We start from the raw sequence: 17777 nt of genomic DNA on the forward strand, positions 1-17777 counted from the left end.
TGTTCCCTTGGCCAAATCCATGGGTAGTGTCTTCTGCCTCCTGTTTTTTGTCAGTAGCAAGATTTTATAGATTTTAGCTAAGCTATTATTATATTCTTTGTGCATAGTGAATTACTTATTAACATTTATAGCAATCTCTGACAATTAGTAGGCGACATTTTTTGTTGTCTCTTTTTTAAAAAAAATTCAGGCTTTTTTTCTTTAAAGTACACCAAGTGTTGCCTAGATCCTATGGCTTGTACTTTATTTTTCCTGCTCTGCTGAGGGTCAATATTGTTTTCTACCCTGCAGTCAGTGAACCCTGTCACATCAAAAGGAAGCTAACTACTGGAACCAGTAAAAATTATTGTTGATTCTCATTTCATGTGGAAGAATGATTCTCCTGGCAAACATCTTTTGTTTCCTGGGCTTATAACAACCTCGAGGACATTCAGGTTGTTCCATTTCCTTTCTTTCACTGCATTTCTAGATATGAATGTGACAGAACAAGTCATCACAAGGATGCTTCACTCTTGTCCCTGCCATTCTTGTAGTTTTGCTAAAATTCAGTCATTGGCAGAGTGAAGAGAAAAAATTTGAAATCAGAACTCTGCAAATATTTCACCAAGAAGCACAACTTAATAACTCACTGTGGGTTCAGTGGAGAATGTTTGTGCCCTTTAACTGGAGAAACATAGTTATCTTAATGTAGCCATTCTTCTAAATGAACTTTAAATTGTATTTGTATTAATGATGATCATTACGTATTAATGAGATATCATTTGTTCCTTCAATATTTTCTAATTGTATCATGACTTCCATAGCTGCCAAAATGTTATTGGTGGTGGTGATTACCAATTTGAAAAAACAAATAATCCTTTTTTATAAGAACAGATCACTTATTCAATATGACACAAAGGATAAAAGAAGAAATACATCTTGCTCATTTGCTTGGTTGTAATTAGAAGGATTGCACATTGAGATCGAAATGTCTTGTGCCATGTCAGTCTTTATTTCCCAAGACAGAGTCTATTTCGTGTTGTCTTGATCCATCAAGGGGCATGGCAGGGAAACAGCAGCACAGAATGAGCCTGTGCTGCTGGGTTGTTAACTGCTTCTACACAAAACTTTTATGGCACTGAAGACAAAAACATGCCAAGATGACTTAGCCCTAGAGCTGGCTGGCTTCAACCCCAGACAAGCCTTTGGTGGTGTCATAAAAAACCTGGGGAGGATTTGCAGTGTGTCCAGGCTTTTCCTAAGTGATGCCACCTGAGCTGGGTGTCTGGAGGATGGATGTTCAAAGGCAGAGTGGATTTGATCCAAGGGAAGCTAACCTTAAAACAAAGCTCCTGCTAGCCCCGTTCAGCTTTGACTGAGACCCAGGAGGAGATTATGGAAGCTTCATTTTCAATTCCTTCTGAATGCAAAACCAGATCTGCTGGTCAAAATTTGGATTGGATTAGGAGAACAGAGACGTTCCTCACTTACTGGTTAATTCTGTGACCTTGTACACTGCTAATCTTGAGTGTAATCTAAAATTATTAAATGGTAGGAATATATCAGTGAAATTCTTGAAGATAGCTGCTTTCAGAAGTCAGAAGGGTGATGAATTTTTTTTCCTTGCAGGGAAAAGCCCCTGGAAGGCTTAAGTATATATGGGATAAGTACATTTTGTGGGGTGGGGTCAGATCCTTGTCACTGACCTCAGCCTTGGATAGCTATTTTATAGCTATTTATAATATATTTTATACCTATATATATATATATATATATATATATATATATCCAAGCTATATTGGATAGCTTTAAATCTATAAGCAATTTAGCATGTATAGATAACATAATATAGTAATGATATAGTAACAAAATATCAGTAGGGAGTCTTGTACTTTTCTAAACAGCTTAATTTTCCAGATGCTTCAAACCTCTGCTGAAATCCTCTGGAGACTAAATTTTGAAGCGAGAGCTTCAGCTTTTCTTTTCTCCTGGGAACAATTTCATCTTGTAAAAAGGGATTTTTCTTTTTTTTCTAAGGGATTCTTCAAGGATTTTTTTTTTGTTTTTCTGGATAGGTTAATATTAAAAAAAAAAAAAAAAAAAAGTATCACTACTGAGCTCCTAAGACAGTTACCTATGGCTGAGACTTAAAACCTGTTAGCTTTAAACATTTCCAGTAAATGTGCCTCGTGGTCTTGCAAACCTCAGCCATTCACTGTGCTCAATAATATTGCCTGTATCCAAACAACCCAAATTCCTGTTTTCTGGATGGGCATTGCCCTGCAGGCATCAGGAAAGCTTCAAACTGTTTAAAAATACTCCTTTAGGAGTTTTCAGGATGCTGTACCCAAGATACACGATCAGATTGATTCCTGGGAAGGAATAAGTGACTCCACTGATCCTGCTCCAGACCTGTTCTGATTTTCCTGGTGTTCCCCAGGTCAGTCTGGGGAATAATGGAAATTATTCATTTTCATGTGTCAGTCTGGCACAAATGGAAATCCAGATGTTCTCTGGACACCCCCAGGTATTGGCACCAGGAGCTGGCCTGGGCTGTCCCAAGTGTGCTTTAGCTTCCATCCCACAGAATGAAAGGTCAGGTGCTCTGGTACATAAAGAAATGGGGCAAACAAACTCAGCAAAGACAGTGAAGGAAAATCCAGTGTATTTGTGGAAGAAGGACAATTCTTGTGCCCACTGGGAGAACTTCTGAAAGCAGTTCCCTTGCCAGCCATGCTGAGTTTATATCATAATAGTTACAAAAGGCTTGTGCCCCTCCCTGCTGGTGAAAAGTGCTTTAGCTTGACTCAAGGCTTTAACCCTCTTTTTTTTTCTTTTGAAAATTTTTGAGTCCGTATGGCAGTTGCTTTTTCTGGTCTCAGCTATTAAAAATGTATCATTTTTATTGGTTGCATGGCAACATACAATCCCTTTGTTCTGTTTTGTTTAAACAGATGCTGAGAACTCTGCCTGTCATAATAAGTAAAAGCACTACCCTCAGGCTTCCTTTAAAAGTGAAAAAGAGGGGAGCGTATGGGCTTGAATTAATGTTCCTTCCAAAAGGAAAACTTTAGGTTGGAGCAAGGAACAGACCTACAATTTACTTAAATATTTATGCTTCCAGTGTACTCTGGTGCCATAATTGACTTTGGTGGGTTAATTCATACAGACCAGCATGGGGACTTCAGAGCCAAAGGCCATGGCCCCTCTGACCAGAGCAGGGGAATTGTTCTGCAGAGAAGCAGAGAATTGAGACCAAAAATCTGTTGGAAAATGGAAGCATTTTTTCATTGACTTTAATAGGCTGTAAACTCACTGATGTTTAGTGAGCCTGTTGGAGAGCAAAAATAACCTGTAAGTGGCACGAGAAGGCCACAGCTCTGGTTTGATTTCTCTCATATTGATACAATTTTATGGATGCTTGGGAGGTTTCTCCTGAATTCCTCCAGCTGCAGTTGAATAAGAAGCAGGCTGCAGGAGTTTCACAACACAAATGCTTTGGTGGCCAATATTACCTGCTATAAAAGGATGAGGGTGTCATTCACTGTATCAGAGATTTTCCTGAAAAAATGGGAGTGGAATGCAGCCTCAAGACAAAAGTAAGAGACTTGCAGTGTACCTGTCTCAGCAGAGCTGTTATAAACATTTAAGAAGTTTATTTTGCTGCCTTTAAATATTACCAGAAGCAATAAAGCCCAGCACTTTTTAAAAATAAAATGAACACTGTTGTGGTACAGCCAAGTGTCCAGGTTTTCTAAGGAAGGTAAATGAACCTGTAGAAAGTTTTTAAAACTTTATTATTGCCCTATATGATATACAGACTTGGAATCTTGTGAAGTGACTGTAACATGTGTGTGTTAGTCACAGACCCAAATTAGACTAATCATGCTCCCAAGGGTTATTTTTGGGAGGATTGGATTGCTGGGATGTTAGCATATCTTCAATAAAAATTCCCCCTAGCAACTTCTATGGGACCACAGGATTTCATTGCTGGATTTGAGCTGGACCCTCAAAGAGGGAGGCTCTTTTCTGGTTTATGTAGAGAGCAACATTGTTAAGAAGTTTTGGTGAATGAGAAAAATCTCACCTCCTCTGAGTTTACTCTGGACTCTGAGAGATTTCTGTGGCAAATGCCAGAAATAAATGGGTTAGAGAGGACTGGTTCAGGTCAGTGACTCATTGACAAGTATGGTACAACGTGGGTACTTTTGTTTTTTTAAGTATCTAGTAAACAGTTCTTTAGGGGGGAGCAGGGTGTTCTGACCAGTGTCTGCTCCTGAGGGACAGAAGGGAGAAGATAAGGAGGGTTCTTGGTGTATTTTTAAAGCTGCACAGAGATCCATGAACTCAGGCTTATTGGACAGACATCTTTACATTCCCTGGCTTAAATCTTGACCCTTTTCAATATGAGGTGAAAGAATGGATGAGATAAGGGCTTCAGAAATGTGATATTTGTTTTTCAATGCAGCTTTTACCAGTGAGCTGTTCAGAGGATGTCTGTGCAGTTCTAACACTGCCTAATGCTGGATCTAGCCTTAAACTTGTCTTTTTGCTTCTGTGTACTTTCTCTATCACTGAGAAATGATGAAACCACTTCCATTTTCTTGTGAATAATAAGAAATCCCACTGTGACTACTTATTAATACTGTCTGGATTGTGCCTGAGGAATGAGGCTTTTCTTTTGTAACAGCTCCAACCTGGGTGTTTTACTGGTACCCAGATTTTGTTCTGTCAGACCTTGAGATGCTCTGCAATTAGTTGCCTTTTGATTATCTGTTCTGTTGTCTAGAGCCACTGGTTAAGCTGCATTTTGAAGTGAGAATGTGAGTAGCAAATTTCACCAGTCCCAGCTGGTGTCAACCCTGCGTGGGGAGAGGGAAAAGGCTCTGCCTTGGGGTGTTGCTCTTTCTGCTGGGGGAAGGTAACTCAGCCCAGGAGTGCACCTTGGTGCACCTTGCACCCAGGAGTACAAATCTGGAAGGATTTTGTTAACATCACATCAGTAATTTTGAGTTTACAGGGGCATAGGTGAGATCACTGTCTGACTAAAATCAGATTTCACAGAGGGAAATCTGCTGTTCCCCTTCTGGTGGGAGCAGAGAGGAGCATAGAAACGTGGTTTCTTTTTTAGCTCTGCTTTTTACCTCAGGCATCTTCAGCTGTTGTAAGTGGAAGTTCTGCTGCAGGGAAGCTTTATCCAGTTCTTCTACATGTAACTTTAAAAGAACACATTTATTGTCCATTCAGTTCAAAAAGTGCAACAGTTTGTCATAAAGAGATAGTTCATACATTGTCTTGACTCTTTGCATGCCCCCAATGTTATTACATTATCTAATTTACCAGGTTTCATTTTCTTTCACTGTGCTGTGGCACCTCTAATAAGTTCCTTTCTAATCCCTTTGTTACATAAGCCATATCTCTAAAGCTTCCCTAAACTCAGACTGGCTCATCTCCACCTCCATTCCTCTGCTCTACCAGCAGGGATTTGGGGATCTCAGTCTCAAACTGAGTCCACCCTTGCACCTACCTGATGCTCTGGAAGAAAATCAGGTATATATAACCTGATAAGAAAAGGACCTCCCATGTCACAGTCATGAAATTGTCTGAAGAGGTCAGATAAATAAAAAAAGAGCTGATTTATTCTGATATGGAGGCATTGTTCATTAAGTCATCCATGCTAATGAATACTAAGCAAAGAATGCTCCTGACATCAGCAATTATTTTATTGATGCCTCCGCATCTCAAGCAGATGCAGCTCCTGACAGGTGGTATTTAGCAATGATGGAAAAATGGTAGCTTTGAGAGGAGGGAAGTGGGGGTCTCCAGTGAATGATGGATTAATTCCATTAGAATCAGATTTTCTGGATATGGTTTTAGTTGCAAAACAGAGTTAACTCCACCTAGGTAGCTGCACAAGTTTATTGCAGAGGATAAGTTCTGAGCTGATGCAATCCCAGGTATTGATCAAATCCTCAGTGGGTTTCCTGCTCTGTAATCACCACAGCAGCAGCTGCTCAGGCCACCAGGTTCTCCAGAACCCTTCAGCAGGAAAAGTGCTTATTTCAAAAACCAGTCTTTGATGAGAGGACAGGAAAAGCTCGAATCCTCTATTCATTCATTTATCCATCTTCAGTATGAAAGAATTCCCAAAAATCTCACTGGTAACTCAAGAAGGAAGCTGAGAAAGGCTTCTGACCTGGTCCCAGCTTTTGGCTGCTCACTCATACTGGAAGTTCTCACAGCACTAGCTCACAAAGCCTTTTTTTAGAGGCAGGAGTAGAAAGAGAAGGAGGATGTTCAAGGTATCCCATGAAACTGAGAGCAGAAGAATGTTCTTTTGTGTGTTGGTCTGGTGCTTCCTTATGTGTCTCTGTTTATTTTTGAAAGCAGCAAGAGGAAACCCTTGCCAATTAGACAGCTGGGTGTACCAGAAATATATAAGTACTTGCTGAGTTAGAGAGGAAATAAACTCTATTTAGATGATGTGAAAACTCTTGGTTTCATAACATATCTCTGATGGAGAATCAACAAACGGCCAAGAACAAGGAGAAACAGATTTACACTTCTTTAAGTATGTCTAGAAAATCTTTCCTGTGTAATGTAAGCATTCAAAGAAGCCATTTTCCAAAAATTACCAAAACCTCTGAGGATGTTATTGTTGCTGGTAGCTGTTAACACTCACTCATCTATATCACTGTATTGTGCTAATTTTCTTCTCATACAGGCAATATGTTTTCTTGAAATATTTTCCTTTTCTGTGTTACTTTTGAACATTTGATGCTTCAATCTTTGGAGGAAGAGTATCACTTTACAGCTCCATTTTATTCCTATTATATCTAAATATTTCCTTCCATTGTCTTTCTTTTTTCTTTTTCTTTTTAACACAGATATATAAAAGGAGAAATCTATGGTTTTTCTGTACATTTTTGGCATTTTCTGTATGCTGACTTGCATTAAAATGAAGAACTTTGTCTTTTATGTATTTGTTATATGCATGGTTTATACCTGTCTCTGCTTCCCCATAAGCCAGCTTGGTTTTTAGTAGTTACAGCTTTCTTTGACTCAGACTGTGGTTTTTCTGGACATCCAGAAAAATGTTCTTAAGCTGTTCCCAATTATTGTAACATTTTTCTTATAAAATTCTTTCTCCCAACTGGTTTGGCTCTTTTGTTCCCTTTTCTCCTCTCCTAGCTTCATGAAATTGATCCTTTTTAAGCAGCAAGCCTGTATATTAATAGCCTTGGCAAAGTAAAAAGTTTTTTGTTTGCACTTGAAAAATGCAATCAAGTAAAGATCACTTCTTTTTTGGATAATACCTTTTTTGTGATCAATTTACTCCTTATCACACAGATGAGTTCTAATACAGAATTATCTGTGTTGGATGCATCTTTTCTGAGTTAGAGGTTTTGTCATCCATAGATTCTTAGCAATAGCAAGGGCAATTTAACTCTGGCAGCATGAGTTCTCTCTGCATAAATCACAAATTCGAGCCTTATTTCTTTTCTTTTTTTCTGTATATATATTCTCATATTGATTTGTTCTGTGATTTGCTCTCCTTTTTGGGGAGAGCATCTTTCTAGAAATTACTTGTAGAGGGGTTGACCTGACATGTTTTTACAATAAGACCATTTTTACTTTTAGCCCTGAGTTCAAAACACAGACTTTATTAAATTTGCATGGGACTAAACCTCACCCCTGGCTTCTGTAGTCCCTGGACCTTTCCCAAAACACCTCCCTCCCTCCACCACCCCCAAACCAGGTATTGTTGACCTCCTGACTACTGATACTTCCCAGAAATCAGATAAAACCACCCTGCAAAGGCATCTCTTCTCCTTTGTGGGGGATTTGGCCATCCCTGATGAATTCCTGTGCTGATCCTGAAACAATGAGCTTCCTGTTCTTTAGATATTTGGAGATTTTTTAATTAAGTTGCTCTGAGAATGGAGAAAATCTACCTCTGCCCAGGCTGTGTATTTTGCTTGCTGGAGCAGTGCTCCTGCCTCTCTGGAAGGAGCTGCAGCCACATCTGTGAGCACCTCTGGCCAACCCCTCATGATTAGATGCAGATTGGATCCTTCAGGACTTCTGCCTGGATCAGGATGCCTCACTAATCCGTGTTTATTCTTAAACACATCCCCCATCCCCTCAATAATTCGTTTTCTCTGCTCTTTAAAACATATTTCTTGGCAGTTATTAACATCAATATACAGAGTACTATGAAGATTTGCATCTGAAAACAGTAACTTGGGGTCAAATCCTAGACTAGAATTACTGCTATGGTTATTATTTAGTGTGTGTGCTAAAGTCATTTCTGCAATCACCCAGGAGACACACAATGCACTTCATGCACATGCCTGCCTTGGAGAATACTGAACCCACAGCAGAATTAAAATGCTTATTAAAAAAAGGGTAGTTTGCATTAAATTTCTAAAGGGATTTATGAGAAGCTGTAACAAACTGTCTAAAGAATATGGATTTGGCTGTGAAAGAAGGAAGACCTAGAGTTGACATGAAGGCTTTTATTCTTAGAAATGGTCTTATGTAATGGAGATCTGTGGTATTAGCATGCTTTTCTTCTTTCCTCAGGAAATAATTAAGCACTCCCTTCTGATCATTTTATGGAATCAATACTCTTTCAGCAGCGTTAGCATTATTTGTCTTTGGGAAGTGCACTGTTATGGATGGTAATAATTTTTAAGTAGCTGACATGAACTCTTTCCCTTGGCAGAGAATGGCATGAATGAAGGGTGTTCGTTTCTTAGCACAGGCTGCCTCAGCTGGGTGTGAGAGAGACAGAGGTCCCTGTTCTCTGATTTTGATTCAGACAGGCTCTTGTTCTGCTTCTTCCTCCAGAGGAGCAGGAGAGGTCAACCCTCAGTGTGCCCCAAGAGTAATTTTTAACCTGTACAGGCTGAGCTCGGGGTCTGAAATGTCTTGGGAGCATTGGGTGGGACCTGAACAAAACTGGGGGTGAATGTGGAGTGGAATAAACTGCTGGGAGCAAGGGGAGAAAATGCAAAGACATTGCAGCAGAGGAAACAGGCAGTTGGCTGTGTGGACACACGGGCAGGGATGAAGAAACACAACAGTTCTTCCCTTGTCTTTTTCCTCCTCCAAATTCCACAGGCAGACACAGAAGGGATGAATGAGTTTCTTCCTGCAGCTCTTTGCTTTGCCACCTGTCCTCAGGATGTAAAGAAATCAGGTGAGGAGGGCTGGAGAAAGATGAGAGGACATGGATAAATCACTGATGTGATCTGTGAACAGCTACCTTGTTGTTCTCCAAACTGAGCCTTGTCTTTTCCTTAGGGTGGTGAGCTTGAGCACTTCCAGGCTGCAGCTCGTCAACCTTCCACATACCCAGACACTCACCTGCATGCAGTGAGATAAAGCAAGAGTTTTGTTGCCATTTCTGTTGTTCTTACCCTTTTGTGGGGTTTCATTCTCTTCAAAGCTTATAAAAAGGGACCCTCTAATAGGGTAACACACATGGCACTGATCATTATCTCCGTGTTTTTTAAACACTTGTAAATGAAACTTAAGTACCAGCCAGTTGTTGGGATCTAATGACAGTAATTCACTTGAGATGCTTAAATTCAAAGAAGTTTCTTAGCAAGCCACGTGGCATTTATGTACCCATGGCAGCTGCAGGGCTAAGCATGGCTGGCTCTGTCTCCCACTGACCTGTTCCTTTTAGGATATTGCTCTGCCAGTTCCCCACACTGTACATGGTGGAGTTGCTTTGTGTGGTTTTCCAGGCAGTATGGACCCACCCTGGAATTTCTGGGCATGCATTTGTTCCCTCCCAGTGAGCTTAAATATTCCTCAGGCTTAGCACATATATGACATTCTCACCTGCCAGAAATAAAGTGCTGGGGGATGTGATTTCCCTAATCCCCTCAAATGGAAATAAAATAAATTATTAGCAGCTACCACGATCGCAGGAACCTTTTCTCAGTCAGAATAATCTCCACTGCAAGAAACAATTCCTCTGCTGGCTGCCACTGGATGCACTGCAGTGCTACAAGGTGCTCTGTCCATAGCAGCAATCCCCCCTGAGAGGAGATTCATGCATTTTTGATAACACACACAATGGAAATGATACTGCTGTTAGTGTGTTTAGATAGCAGGTTTTTGATTATCAGTAAAACCTAAATGGCATCCAAACTGGCTCTGTACTTCCTCTGAGTCCCCTCAACAGAACTGGCTGTTAAGATGTGGCATGACTTGAAGGGAAGATCTGTGGTGCTTGTCAAGAAATTTATCAAACAGTCATTTATTATTATGACTCAATATTATGAGTACACAGGCACATAATCTTTCCATCTGCAAGACACTACAAATTTACCTCCCTGCTGAAAAAAAGCCCCTTCCAACTCAGAAAGTGTGTTGGCAGAACAAGAGAAAAAGGCTGTTAAGTGAATTAATGGCTTAATGATGATTGTTTATTATCTGCATTACACTAGTGTTTAAATTGAGACTGGATCTTTTATGTGTTCAGTGTTACACAAAGGCTGATTGCACAAGTGGCTTCCCCAAAGAGCTAAATGGAGAACAGATAAAAGACAGAAGAAAAATGGCTTTTCCTGGATCTAAGGAGTAGAGAAAGGAGCTGCCTTGCCTGGGGTTATGTAGCTAGTCTGTGGCAGAGCTTGGATGTGAACCCAGATATATCAGTACAACTCTTTTCACACAAATTGATGTGGCATCTTGATTTTTATCTAGTATTGCATTAACTACTTAGTGTCACCCTGGTGAAAGTGCCTGTGCTTCTCTGCCTAAAAAAAGAAATGTTTTGCCTGTGTGTACACAGGTGCAGAAAGCTAATATTCATGTCTGAAAACGCCTTTAATCTCTTATTCTTGCACATGCATGTTTGCTAAGAAAACACAAGCAAGTGTGAATCTGGTCAGTAATGCTTACCCAGCACTGGGCTGGCACTCAGCCCATCCATGTGCCAGCCTGGTTTTTTGTTTAATTTTTTCATTTTTTATCTCATCTTTTAGCCTCACAGGGCTTATCAACACCACAACCATCTCCCACAGCCAAACTGGGTCATCAAAATCCTTCAGTCCTGACCTCAGCTGAGCTGCAAGAGCCTGAATATCTCCTATCTCACTGGGTTCCTTGGAAACCACTTAACAGGGAGCTGGAAGGGCATGGCAGCAGTCTGCTGTGATGAGGGGTGCCCCAAGCAGGCTCTGAGCTTGCTGCTAAAGCTGTGCTGGTAGCCAGGGTCGTGCTGGGGGCACGCCTTGAGGCAGGCAGCAGTGGGGATGTGGGACAAAGCTGAGGCAGGGTTTGGGAGCAGCGTGGCCCCGAGGCAGCTCCTGGCAGTTTTGGCACTGTCCTGGCTCTGAGTGAGGAGCTGAAGCATTTGCACAAGGCTGGGTTTGCCCCAGAGTTTCCAGCACCCAGAAAAGAGCAACCTTCCCCCAACCCCTGGCTCCCCAAAGCCTCTGCTCCAACCCTCTGCCAAAGCGCAGAAAGAGAAATATTTATTGTTTTTGTGGTTGTTTCATTCATGGTATCTGAGGCTTTCAGTCGGATTGGGCAGTAAGAGGGGATGAAGAGCTCCTTTCATTAAGTGTTTCCTGGTGTTTGCTGCCACTTTGGCTCTGCACAGTTGGCACAGCAGTAATATCTGCTCCACGCTGTTCTCAGGCTCCCTGGCTGAAACAGGCATTTCACTGGCACTCCAGGGCTTGTGTTTTTTTTTTTTTTTTTAAAGAACTGGCTCATTTCCCAAGGCAGAAGTTGCTTTTAAGAAGGAGCTTCCTGCCGTGTACAGTATTTATTTTTTAATTAGTTGAGCTAATGTGCAATTAATGTTTATAATGCAAACCTGTCTGGGGCCATCTATTCACTTAATCAGGACGCTTTTAATAGTTTAATTTTCTTTAGGATTTTTTCTTTGAGAACAAACCACTGTGGTTGCATAGCAGCATTTTTCCAAACCTTGCTGTATGCTTGGCTGTCCCTACAGCATCTTGTCCTCCAGAGACCAGCCTTGATGAACTTTTTGTTCTTTGCTGTCCAACAGGTTTGTAGCTCTTTCCCAGAATAAAATGAACCAGCAACAAAATATCTCACCCTGACAGGAAAGTTTTTAATCTGTTTGATACTTGTTTTTATTCCCAGTCTAGAAGTAAAATTCTGTTGTGAATTCGTAAACCTTGCTTCAGAATCTAACTGGTTTGAAATAGGATTTCCTCTGGTAAATATATTTGCACAGATACATAAAGGGTTTTTCTGTGTTTTTAGTCATGTACTGCCCTGTGTCACCCCAGGTATTTTGCAATATGTTGATGCAACAATCTAGGGACACTTGCACAAGCTTGGACAAAAACGTATGAAACTGTTTCATCCCAGATACTCTTCAAGAGCAGACATAGAAATCCAAGTGTCTCATTCCCTTTGTGTGACAGATGATCAGGGGCTGGATAAACAGCAAAGAATTTGGAATGGCTGCTCCATCTCTTGTGTGTACGTGCTGACAGTTGTACCCAGAAATCTGATTAAGGAGGTGTTAGAATGACCAAAAAATGTTTTTCTGCAACACATTCACCACGTGTTGCAGCTGGGAAATGGTCCCAAAGTGTAGCAGGGACAGTGGGTGTTTCAGAGTGGCTGAACTCCCAGGGGTCACTCTATGTTTGCCCAGACTGGCACAGGTAACTCCTGTCTCAGCAGCACTGGGGGTGGGAAAGCGCCTGCTCCTTCCCCTGGTAGCAAATTTCTGACCTGGCAGCTCGGTACTGAGCTGATCCACTGCATTTTCCAAACCCACTGCTCAGAGACAGTGCTGCTGGCAAGCTTGGCAGGGCCTTGAGTGCATCAGTAACCCCGGGCAGAGCAGAAATGACCTTAATAAGTGTGTAGGTTTGTTTGTTCCTGTTTGTTGGGGTTTTGAAGCAGCATCTGTCATCTCCAGGTGGGAAAGGAAGTCACTGCTGCCAGAGGTGTGCAGTGCCTCAGCTGGGACAGAGGCTCTGTGACCTGCCCTGGGATGCTGCAGCTCTCTCAGCTGCAAGAAGGGGACCTTGATGCAATTACAGCTCAGACTCCTCCTTTGAGTCATCCTCTGAAGGGTCTGGCTTTTCTCGGAGTGTCTGGGGAGCCAGTGGAGTACAGAGGCTGTACTGATGCCTAAAGCTCTCTGCTGTGAGCTACGGGGTCTGTACCTGAGCAAAGGTATCCCTGCTTCAAAGATCGGGGGGCAGGAGTTTTATGGTGAAGGCAGACACAGAATTCATGTTTTGTGACTCCCAGCCCAGCATTCTGAGCATACTGAGGTGGGTCCCTCCTGGTCTTTTTAGGTGCTTCTAATTAAAAATCTGCAGCAGCATCTCCCAGACAGAGCACCTGTTGTTGTCCAGCTCTGTGCAGTGTCCAGGTGTGCTTGTGGGAACAACACCAGGATCCTTCTGTCCCCAGCACACTGAAGCAAGATTAACAGTGTGTGTTTAATTGCACATTCCTGGCAGCTGCCCTGAGCCATCCAGCCCTGCAGCAGGATGGCTGCAGTAAACACTGCAATTACCTGGTGCTGCAAAGGTCCCTCTGCTGCCTCATGCCTTCATATCACCCTTACAGCCCTCTGCTCTCCACTGCTCCAAATTAGGCTTGGCAGGGGGATTATAGGGCCTGCTTTCAGAGATTTGTATTATTTAAATTATAAATGTCGTGCAAGAATAGGATTTGTAATGGAAGTTGGAGTTTTAATATGTTTATACAGATAACACAATTTAAAATAATTAGTTTGTGAAGAGTGAGGTAACAAAAATTTAAATTAACTTGTTTTATTTCTTAGTGCTGCAGCTGTAAGGGTGAACTTGTCTTTGCCAGTCTGTAGGAGCTGGGATGGTTAATATGGGGTAACTGGGTGTCTCACCCTGCTCTGGCTGTACAGGTCATGCTGTTGGTTTTCAGCAGCTCAGAGCTTTTAGAAGCACAAACAGCTGGGGAAAGCAGCATCTCCTGTGACTCCATCTGGTGACCCTCTTGCCCTGGATTAGGTGGCCTGAGTTGTGGACTGAAAGGGTTGAATGGGGAAAACCTTGTTTAAAACCTATTCTGTTAAGTAATTAAAGACTATCAAACTAATCTTAGTTCTTGAGAGTCCAGCAGGAAAACTTGGTACTGTTACAGCTCTTCTGGGACCTCCCATATGTGCTGCAGGGACTGTACCCCTGGGCTGCTCGTTTCCCAGGGGGTTCGTAGCTCTTACCCTCTAATTCTGCTCACCTTCACATCCCTCTGATCTCTTCAGTGGCACTGCAATGCTTTTTTGACTTCAATATCTTTTCTTGGCCAAAAGTCTGTTAATATTGGGATTCAAGTTGTATGAACTCAGTGCCCTCAAAATACCATCAAATTAAGGGAAACTCCCCACAATATCCAGGATATTTATCCCCCTTCAGTCCAGGGAGTGAGCTAAATGGTTATTTGTCCCTTGATGCCCCCCAGTTCTGTAATTCTAAATAAGCCTTTGAAAGCAGGGGCAGACACACATTGCACTGAGTGGGGAAACAGTGAAGGTGTTTGAGGATATAATCACAAAAAGGACAGAAAATAAGAAGAATACTGTGTAGCTGTAGCTGTCAGATGACAGATATTAGGGATTTGAAACTTTCAAGACATAGCATTTGGTAAAATCCCTTTCTATTTCAGACTCAGTCCTGTTCAGTGCTGGGGTCCAGTGCTGTGTAAGTGAAAGGCAGGGAATCCCACTGTGCGTAAATAAGACTTTTGTGTGGGGACCAAGCTCCTTTTCACAAGCCCCTGCTTCTAGGGCTTTTTTAATGTACTGTAATAATATCCCCTGTGTCTTGCTCTTACTGGTGAGAAAATGAGAGAATAGGAAACCTTGTCTGAGTGCACACAACAGCCCCTGAAGCATCAAGTAGCCTCCACGTGAGATTTTGGAGCTCTGGAGCATCACTGCTGGTTCACCTCTCTGTGTGAAGGAGATTGTGGCTCATCATGAGGTTGCCATGAAGTGGGGGCAGATGGATAAACCAGAGATCTGATTGTACAGCAATGAATCATGTTCATACTCTCAGTTTCTGGGCTGTTAATTACAGTGAAGGGTTTCATGGTAGGAACTAAAGTAAAATCCATTACGATGTTGATCAGCATGGAAGTAATTACATCCTTCTGATTTGGTCTGAAAAAGGGCTCAGTTAAAATTGTGATTCTTCTTCCTTCTGAAATAAGAATATTGCAAAATAATTACAACTATCATCATCAACTCCTTAATGGAGGAGAATCAAGAAAGAGACAAAGACAACTGGATGGGTCAATTTGTAGGGCATTGAAATCAATACTCAATTATCAGACAGTGCTTTAAAAACATTGATAAAAAAAATTCAGAAGCAGTGACCTTAATGTGAAGTTAATTTACTCTTATTAATTTGAGGAACTTTTCTTCTGAATGCACATGTTGAAACTCAGTTGAGGGCATTTATTTCAGGCATGGCTGTGGGTTTTGTGAGCATGCAGGGAAGGAAAAATCATTTATGTTGAAAGACACGACAGCCCTTGGTGTAGAATTTAAATGTGTAGTTCAGTGATAGACTGGACTTGTGCATTGAAGAGATATTGCAATGTGGAGCAGGAGGTTCCCCAAAATGATAAAACCAGAGACAAGTCAAGTCCTATTTTGAGGAAAGAAAAGAAAAAGTACAGATATGCTGGGCTTCTTTCAATATATTCCATTCCTGGTACACATTCTCTCAGGAATGGCATCCAAAATGACTAAAAAGAACTTTCTGTGCTTCAGAAAGAAGTGGAAGAGCCAAACAAGGTGTGGCATCTCCCAGTGAAGGCTGCAGAGCATCAGGGAGGTGTTGCCAAAGCAGGGCAGAGAGGAGTGGAATGGTGGGAGGCCAGAGGGGTCTGTGACATCAGCAGCAGCTCCATGGTGGGGAAAATGCTTCGTGTTCCCTTCCAACAGTGCCTGTGGGATTGGTGCACGAAAAGAGAGAGGGCTGGGAGTCAGGATTGTCCCAGATAGCTGTGGCAGCTGCTCTGCTCACCTGGAATGCTGTGGTGAGTTTGTGAAGCTCCTGCACCGGGGGCATCCAGGGAAATCCCTGTCCAGAAGGCTTCCTGCAGGTACTCCAAGGATGTGTCACACCTCTTTGAGGTGAAAGATGTGACCACAAATGCTCTTGTTTCCCAGCATTTCTAGGAATCTGTCAGTCAATCACTGTTTCATTCTTTCCAGCAGGAATATCTGGGATTCTTTATGGGCTTTGATGTCTCAAATGAATTAAGTCCTAATGTGTGTTGTGTGGGAGATGCTGAGAAACAAAGGGAGGAAGGAAGAGTAGTAATACAAAACAAGAAAACAAAATCTTCTCCATATGCCAAAGCAACAAGGAAAGAGTGCAAACACTGCTGCCTGTGGGCACTGAGCAGGGTCTGCTGAGAGAGCCACTGAGCTGTGTGACACATCTGTGTCACAGCCACTCAGCCTGTGGTTTGTGCTCTCAACACAAATGCACATTTCATTTCTGCTTTGGGTTTCCTCTAGTGCTGTTTCCTGAATTTCCAGGGAACAATTGTAATGGGGGGGAATACAATGATTGCTCCCATATTATCACTGCTTTAAAATTCTCCCCAGATGTGTGTCAGCTCCAAGTGGTGTCTGAAATCAGTGTGGGCTGAAGAGCTGGGCACAAATCAGGGCCAGGTCCTGAGCTGCTGTGGGGTGGAACTGCTGTCCTCAGATCAGAAAGTTTCTGTTTCGTTATATTGGATTGTGACAGGAGTAGATACTTTACATTGGTCAAATTTAGAAGATATGCAAATTATTAAGCTTTTTAAAAATTAATTAGCTTATGACTAAATGCTTTAGGTTTTCTGCACATTTTTACTTGCTCCAAAATTCCTTTTAGTGCTCAAATGAGTAATTATTTTGCAGGCTTTTGATGGTGTTTAATTAAAAAGACAAGGTTTGGAGCTTGAACTTGCTGATTAAATTATATGTCGCTGTTTTGAACAGGTGTCATAATCACAAAAAAAAAAAGCCAAAAATCATTAACCACTGAAACAAAGCTTATGTAAAAATACTTGGATTAAACAATAATGACTAGGGTCCTGTCTGATTTTAATGTCAGGGACATCTTTTCAAAGCAATCATGCTTTCCCAAGACATTTACCAGTGAGGAAGGATTAATACTACAAAATATTACACCTTGTTTAGATTTCCACAGAGGCAAAATACTTTTTTGCTTTAAGAGTTGCTCATCTTTTGCTGGTAACAGTGACACTAAATCACAGCTGTCAGACTGAAAAGAAACTCCCAGTTTTGACCTCTAGTTTTGACTCTTCTTCCAAATTGTGGCTCCAAACCTGTTGGGGACAGGGACAACATTAGCAGGACGCTGCAGCTCCTCTCCCAGTGAAGAGTGGTGTTTGTAGCTCAGTTTTGGGGTAAAAACATGCAGACAAAACCGTGGCAGTGCTCCATACTCCAGGGAGCTCTTGGCTTGTTTGCATCCAGGGTGAGGGGCCAGGACTGAGAGGCTGATAGGACTGCTCCCCTTGAAATACAAACCTGCAAGGACCCTTGCAAGCTTTTCCCATTAAAGTTCAAGCAATTCCAGTGTTTGCAGCTCAGTTCAGGAGAAAGTCCCCAGTTCTGGGTGCTCACAACCTCAGCTGGCAGCACTGCTGAGGGGAGGCAGATCTGTAACTCTGTGACGTGCAAGGGGATCAATGGAACCCTTGCAACATCTAATTAATTTGCAGTTGTTGTGAAGGATCATTATTGGTAATGACGCTATTGA

The sequence above is a fragment of the Prinia subflava genome, chromosome 17 (assembly GCF_021018805.1).
Source record: "Prinia subflava isolate CZ2003 ecotype Zambia chromosome 17, Cam_Psub_1.2, whole genome shotgun sequence".
Lineage (NCBI taxonomy): Eukaryota > Metazoa > Chordata > Aves > Passeriformes > Cisticolidae > Prinia > Prinia subflava.